Source organism: Protopterus annectens, chromosome 2.part2 (assembly GCF_019279795.1).
Source record: "Protopterus annectens isolate FY-2018-M chromosome 2.part2, PAN1.0, whole genome shotgun sequence".
Classification (NCBI taxonomy): Eukaryota; Metazoa; Chordata; order Ceratodontiformes; family Protopteridae; genus Protopterus; species Protopterus annectens.
Window position 1 is genome coordinate 599,376,772 of NC_056730.1, and position 8,488 is coordinate 599,385,259.

Below are 8,488 nucleotides of genomic sequence, written 5' to 3' on the forward strand. Positions count from 1 at the left end.
ACTGCATCTCACCAGAAACTCTTAAATAAACTCTCATCCTTGTGGCTCACTAATTCTTCACTGTGATGGTTCCATAGCTACCTCCCAAACAGAGCGTTCTTGTTGTTTGTCTTTTTGGCTTTTCCCTGTTAGGGGTCGCCAAAGTGGAACTCCGGTCTGCTAATGATTGGCAGTAGATTTTTATGGTGCCGAGTGGCCAGCCCGAAGACCAGCATTCAGCAAAGGCACACCCATTCATGCATGTCTTTCGGAGGTCACTCGACCACAGGGAGGACATGCAGACTCCACACAGAAGGCACTCCAGCCGAGAATTGAACAGGAGAACCTCTTGCTGTGAAGCAACAACGCTACTGCTGTACCACCGTGACTTTGGCTCCTCCCAAACAGAGCACAACAGTGAAATGAAAAATGATTTCTCCACCTTCCTGACTGTAACTATTGGTGTGCCACAAGCAACTCTACTAGGCCCCATACTTTATCATATTCATCAATGATCTCTACACTGCTACAAAAAATGTTACCTTAATTCAATACACCGATAACTCAACCCTAGTCTGCTCTGCTAAACCTCTCTCTAAATTCTAAAGCCTTGCACAACAATCCTTATCGATTGAAACATTGCTAAATTATTTTCAGTTAGTACTAAACCCCCACAAAAAAAACCCTACTACAAATCACATCTCTGCCAGAGCAACAGCATTCACTATAATCTCCAAGAACACCAAGGCAGATCGAGTAAACTACACAAAATTACTCAGCATAATCATACATGGCGAGTTGAAATTCAACTACAGTGTATCACACATGGTTAAAAACTCATCAAAAGCAAGGCAGACTATACAGATTGAAAACCTGTCACACTGACTTAGTCAGAACATGTATAACCTCTACATTCTTACTGCCATCTGCCCTCTATGCTGCCCCAATCCTCAATAACCTTCAAGTCTCACAATTGACCAAACCTGAGCAATGTTATAGTAAAGTAAATTTACAGTACACCTATAGCTATAGAACATACCACTGCCTACCCTTCAGAGAATTAAACTGGTTACAATAACCACTTCACCTAGCTCTCTAACTGCTAAATACTTCTCTATACTCCACAAAATTGCCTGGTCCTTAGCAACTTAACACATTACTCCTCCAATATAATTTTAAACTCTAGAGAAAAAAAACACTAATCACTATAACCATATCATCTAGTACTGCAAGTGACTCTCTATATCCATATAATGTAGCTAAACTATGGAACCACATCTTACTGCCATTGAAATCCATTCAGAATGCAAACTCATTCTAGTTTTAAGCCTATACAGTTGACTAGTAAATATATTTTGTGACTGAATTAATATGACTCCGAATATAAAACCAATTTGAATGAATGCCCAGGAGTACACTTTAGGAATGAAAGCATATTGACAGTGGTAGTGTTTTTTGTTTTTTATTGCTCTTTTTAGGCATGATTGGAGTGAAAGCATAACACTGTTATCTTTAATGTGGGACCAGTTATTGTTAAATGGCTTACAGTAAGTTGCTGGAATTATCCAAGCTTGAGTCATAGTTGCTGGAGTAAAGTAGCTCAAGTTGACATTTAATTATGTTCCATTGCTTTCTTCACTTTAGAGAAAAATCATAATACGTATATGCTAGTGAGTTGTGGGTGATTTGAGATCTGTGTACCAGACAGAACAATGGTTCCCCCAATTGATTTCATCATCTCTTCAACTTAAACTGGACTGGGCTATATTTGTCCATAGATTCCCTCAGAAAAACCTACACCAACACATCTGACAGTATTTGTGAGCATAATCTATTAGACAGGATAATTTAGCTATCAATATGCAATAATGACAACTTCACTGTTCAACTCATCTTTATACATACTTTGCGGTTTTCCCCATTCTTAATTAAATTCCATTGTTACAAATTCCATAAAATGCATCACCTTTAACTAGGTAAGACCTCTGTCATATTACTTACCAAAATAATGCATATTTATAAATTTCTGTCGTCCAGTGGCACAAGGCTTATAGTTGTATGTGTAGCCTATATTCGGTACAGTTTAATCTCATTCAAAGTGCTCTATCCTTGTCAAGTATTAAGTCAATTTGCCTCTGCATATTTCTAGGGGGAACATAGCATTATCCTGCATCACTTATTTGTCTCCCATCAGGTTGCACACTTACTAATGAAGGAGCACAGCATTTTTTTTTGTCCATGCTCTATGGGGCATAATACAGATCTCCTACTCGTAGGGGGTATCCCCTTTCCATGTAGACCTCTTCATTTCATCATCAACCATTGAAACCAACAAGAAGACCCTCAAAAATCTTTCCTGCATCCCAGCAGAGACAATCAGAAATCCCATGAAAGCCAAGTTAGCTACAGCATAATCAGCGTCAGCTAATTGGCATCTACATGGTTCATATTTTCCATCAGCACTTAAGATAATGGATGAACTGCCACACCCCATACCCCTAGACAAGAGGGACAGAAATTCTCCATTTTATTTAGGGCCTGAAGGGTTATACAGTATTTCTCCTCAGTGAACCTACAAAATTAAAGCATTCTAGCCTCTTTGCCCTACTAGTCAAGTGACTTTTCAATGGGAGAGTGTATGAGGGCTGTTTGTTTCACTTAAAACAAGGAAAATTAGCCTAACTGATTTACACACTTGCTTATAATAATTCAGGAACCTAACTCTCTCTTGGTGCTTAGATCAACCCTTTGTTTTCTAAATGACACCTCTGCTCCCCAATTAAATTAAATCTCCCATCCCAGTTTTAGCCATTCCTGTTTATCATTCTAAGTACTACAGTGGGAGGATGTAACCAGGATAATGCAATCTGTAGACAATAAGATTTAGTTTGATTTATATGTTGTTGTTTAACGTTTAATTTAAATTGTTAGTTATTAGAAAGGGATAGGATTTAGACAGACAAATTCTAGGCATCCCAAGGGACCTAATCAGGTATAAATTCACAAAGATTGCAGAGAGGACAATCCAGAGCTTATCTAAACAATCTTGTCTTGGTTTCTGATTTATTGATCTTTACTTTTAAAAAGAGGCGAGACTGTGAGTGATAGTAAGCTGAAGCTACTCTGCGCATCTGCATGCAATGTAAAGGAATTCCAGCTTTTGTGTGACTTTCACAACTTCTACGGGCAGAGCCACAACTTCACTGTACTTAATTTAATATTGAGTTGCATGTTGTTTGCGTTATTTTTCAAATAGATGTTGATTTAAATTCTCTTTGAATACTGTGGTAACTGATTTTTTATTATTCCTTTCTTTTAGAATGTTCTATGCATTTGCAACTGAATATGGATTTCTTAAATTAGTATGCTATTAATGATTTCCTAAAGTACAACTATCTTGTACAGTATAATTAATCCTATGTGTATTTAAAGGTGACACCTGACGACTGGATGATTTGCTTATCATAAATGATAATAAATGTAGACTTACTGAGAACTGTTGTTACATATATTAATGACTGGACTGATGAGATAAAGTTAGGCAAACCAAATAGAACGCATTTAGGAAAAAATGTGTCTATTGTCTGTAAAGATCACTCAACCCCTATGAAACAAGATAATGCTACTAACAATACAAGTATTCAGCAACCCGAGGATTCAGAGCATATAGAAAGGGGAAAAAAGAAGAAGCTCATAGTAAATAACAAAGAAGAAATAGAAACTGATAAGTGTCTGTAAAACAAAGATAATATATACTAAAAAGGACACTGCATTGTTATGTGACACACAGATTACAGGGAATGACAACATTTTCTGTAAGAAAAGCTTCTGTCTACAGAAAAAGGCATCATTTTTCCAAACTAGAAGTTAGAAAAAAGAGGCAAGAGCCAGGTGAAAAGGAAGAAATCAAAACTGAACTTGGAAGGATCGAAGAACATTATTGTAAAAAAAAGGAGGAGAGAGAATGACTCTTTTAACATGGCTCAAGCTGTGGATGTACAAAGCAAGCTGGATGAAAATTGTATGCATGCAAATGTAATGCACAATGAAAACAGTGGGATTAATAAGACTAATGGTGATGAACAGCATTCCTTTGAAACAACTGACAGAGCAGGTATTATTGAATTAGAAGTTGAAGATTCCACATATCTGATCAGAAAAGATATTCTTGTAATTGGAGATTCAACTATTAGAACTGATACTTACATTTGTAGAGCAGATAATGAACATCAAATAGAGTTAGGCTTGACAGGAACAAAAATACAGGATGTGAGACAGGCCATAGAATGGTTTAAAGTAATGAAGTATGGATATGTTTACAAATGGTCTCACCCACAAGGACTCTCTGATTGTTAGTAGGGAACTTACAGCCCTAATAAATAGCATAGCTAGTACACGTGTCAGTGTGTATTTTTCACAAATCACATATAGGAAGGACAGTCAGGTCACTATGAATGAAAAGATCTTTGGGTCAATACATGCATTACAAAATTTCCCATTTTAAAAAATGCAAATGTGTAGAGCATCCAAACAATTTTAGGCCTATGTGTATTCAGACAGGATGAAATACCCTTGTGAAGACAAGGAAGGAGAATTTTTACAGTAGATATTTTGCAATATTTGACAATCGTAAGTCACAGTTTTTGCCTGGTCAAAAATTTAACAGTTCACAGATGGCAACATTTGATGCATTGCTAATGGTTGTTAATGCTAGGAGCATTAAGTACTTACGTATTATCGCAACCAGATTTCCGCACTGCCATAATTTGGTATATGTGTGCGGAAACAGGTTGCTTAATCTATAAAGGGGACTGTGAAGATGAAAACATTACTCTGTCAATGTGGGGATGAGCAACGAAGAGGAGAAAAGGTGCGAGTTTGTACCCCTTTGCTCCTGAAACTACACAGTGGTTCTCCGCTTTGCAGTGCCTGCATTTGTCAAGACGATGTGAGCTACTGGAAAAGCGAGTCACGAAATACACCCTGCGACAATAGGAGATTGTAAATATGTCAAGGGCAAGGATTGCTGCTTTTCTTAGGTTAGGTAAAGTGCTGAGTTACACAAACTCCAGTCAATAATTTCAGTTAAGGTGCTAACAAAGTGTCTCCATGGCAGTACTTTACAAATACAGATAAACTCAAAATCACTTTCGTGATTACACACGTAATAAGAACACTTCCCAAAACATCTTATTGCCAGACAATGCACTTCTTCCTGTACTTTGTGGCTGTTAGCAGTTTTTTTTTTTTTTAATTTTGACCTGAAGATGTCTTTACAAATAGTACCCCCCCCCCAAAAAAAAAAGTGACCAAAACCATAATTACAGGGTCTGCTTTTGCCTTCTCTGACGACTTCCTTCCACACAGTCAAAAGAATCCGTTCGTCAGAACAACAGCAGGCATTCTAATTCAAGCGTGCGTGTGTAAGGCACTCTGAAAACAGGACGCAGGTTGCCTCAAATGTTTGTCTTCCCCTTCACAGACCCTGTAATGCAAAGCTAGTCCACAACAAATAAAAAACAGACCCTAAATACCACCTTACAGTGGTTTGTGGCCTCGTTTGTACAGAAGTATTCTAAATAAGGATTCTTTTATTGGAAAATTTTCTGCATTTCCACATGATTAATCTTGTTATTGTTTGTGAAACATAATTAAAGAAGAATGACTGAAAAACAGTTTTGTCAAAGTTTAAATGTTTTTACTATAACAGACATTCTAACCAAAAACACGTGTGTATGTTATGTTAGTGATTAAAGATAATTATGAGACCTGTGATTATTACATGTTCAGTGCAACTGTGACAATAAAGACAATCTTGGAACATATACCGATTGCTGGCGTGTATAGACCACCAAAGTCCCTAGATGAATTCATATATTTCTTGCATAAAAGATGGGACAGAAAAATAATAGTTGCTTGGGACTTAAAAGTTAACAGAAACAGAATGGAATAATATTGATTCAACACCATTAGTAAGGAAAGCAATTAAAACTTATGTTCAGGAGCAACAATTGCTTCAGATTGTAAATAGAACATACTAGACATTTTCTGTGTTCCTAAAGATATTACTTTTACTCTGTGTCAAGCTTTACCACCATTATATACAGTGATCATGGGGTTATAAAGGTTAATTTGTTGCTAGGCAATTATGCACAGAAGATTAATGGCAGGTTATGTGGAAGCAAAACAGTCACTATGTAAAAATAATTGGAGTGATACATTCAGTGGGCAAACTGTAGAGGGAATGTGAAAAGTTTTGAAAGAGATATTGTTTGAATGCAAAAAATAAAAACAAAAAAGATGTTTACCATCAAGATCTAAGCACGCAACGTCAGGAGGATATACTTCCATAAGAACAAGATACTTGATTAAGGTGAAATACAAAAATATAAGAAATTGGAAAACAGGTCTTACTACAACTTTGGAAACTGAAATAAGCACACTAGGCAAACAAATTTAGCATAGTGTGAGATAAGGTGATGAAAAAAATCAAAGAAAATTTATAAGATATTGAGCATAATAGGCAACTGTTTTATAGATACCTAAAATGTGGAAGGAGTAAAGATATATAAATCGATAAATTGCGTGTAGATTATAAAATGTATCCTCAAACACAACAGATTAGATATAAATTTACAATACAAAACAGTTTGGTTCCACAATGCCCTCATGCCATCCAGGTCACCCCAGATACTGAAATCAAATTAGATTATATTGATAGAGAACTATGGAAACTGGAACCAAACAAAGCATGGGTTGGAGACATAATGAGTAATAATATCTAATAATAATGACAAAAGAACACTTCAGCAAGGACTTAGTAGCATTATATCCATTATTTGCTAGTTGTATAAATATGGGGAGATTACTCAAGATTGAAAACATGCACTTATTAAACCTGTCTTTAAGGAAAGAGGAGTAGCACTAATCCAAAGTCATTAGACCCTTAAGTCTAATTTCATGTTGTGGAAAAATAATGGAGAAGGTAATATTGGATATGTTATTGTCAGAATTGGAAAGGGTGGGACTCAAAACCATATATCAGAATGCCCCAGAGACTCCCCATTCTGTAGAAAAGACTCCCTTTCCACATCAAGCAGAGTACCTCATTAACCCTTTTTAAGAACAACCTGGATAATTGGATGGGGAACAGAAATTACACCCCTGGGATTCCACCTGTGACCCTGCTGGACCGGGGTGTTGGGTGCTGACTTGTCAGAACATGGGCTAAATTCTTGGCTAGGCTTGTAAGGGCCTTAGGGCCAGTAGCCTAGTAACTTCCTATGATCCTATGATCCTATATGTTGCAAAAAGATCTTTTACCTGTAATATAATGTTCTATAACAATATAATAACAGTTATGAATAAAAATTGTGCTGTGATGTAATTTATATAGATTTAACTTCAGCATTTGATAGAGTCATACATAAAACACTAACAGAGCAGGGTGTTTTTTGAATACAATATCTTTAAAGCTTTTAACTACAGTAATATACCCCTCAGTACAGGCCCTTATAAGAAAATAAGCATGATTAAACCATAAGGAGTGCAGCAGAAATATACCAAGGGTATCCATGGATGTGAACATTTAAGTTATTATGAAAGACTAAAATATCTGAACTTGTACAGTGTCTCACGTAGATATTTAAGAGGTGACCTTATTCAGGTATATAGGACATGTAAAGACAACTACCTCTGGGAATGTTTGGGATTATCAAAAAGTAGTAGACAATCATCAGACAACCTTTGTAGTGGATTCTATAGGAATGAGAATTGTACTAATTGGTTCTCTGAGAGAGCAACTGATGCATGGAACAGACTGCCAAATTACATTAAAGCAAGTACTAGTTTAGATATTTTTAAGAATAGCCTGGACACTTATTATGGGGACAACTGTTATGGTATATTGGCAGGCTAGAAGGGCATTAATGCCTGTGCTTGAAATACTTGTATGTAGCCATGTATGTGTGAATGTGTGAATGTGTGTGTGTGTGAATATGTGTGTGTGTGTGTGTGTGTGTGTGTGTGTGTGTGTGTGTGTGTGTGTGTGTGCATCTGTTCCTAAACTGCTTTTGACTGTTTTCTATTCATTTTCATGACTGTAAGTGTCAGAACCTCTTTGAGTCACAAAATTAACACATGTACCATATAAACATCTGCAGATCAAGATCATGCTATCCTCATATCTTCTCACTGCCATCATCTGCATTTATTTTTTTGACAATAGTTTAAATGCTTGCATGACTCCCTGCTTATTTTACACATTATTCCACAGTACTCTCTGCTGTTGCATTCTCCCTGTGGCTACTGTGTTAGGGATGCACATTGAAATGATCCTTCACTAGGTGAGATCTGTCTATACAGAGGTGTAGGGCATATGGCTACTGGTTTATCAACTGTTCCATGATACTGGGGAGAAGGACAAGCAAAGGGGGTCACCATTATCAGGCTGGCTGGTTTACTGAGGGTTTGACTGCAGTTACATACTACAACCATCATACCTTTGGAC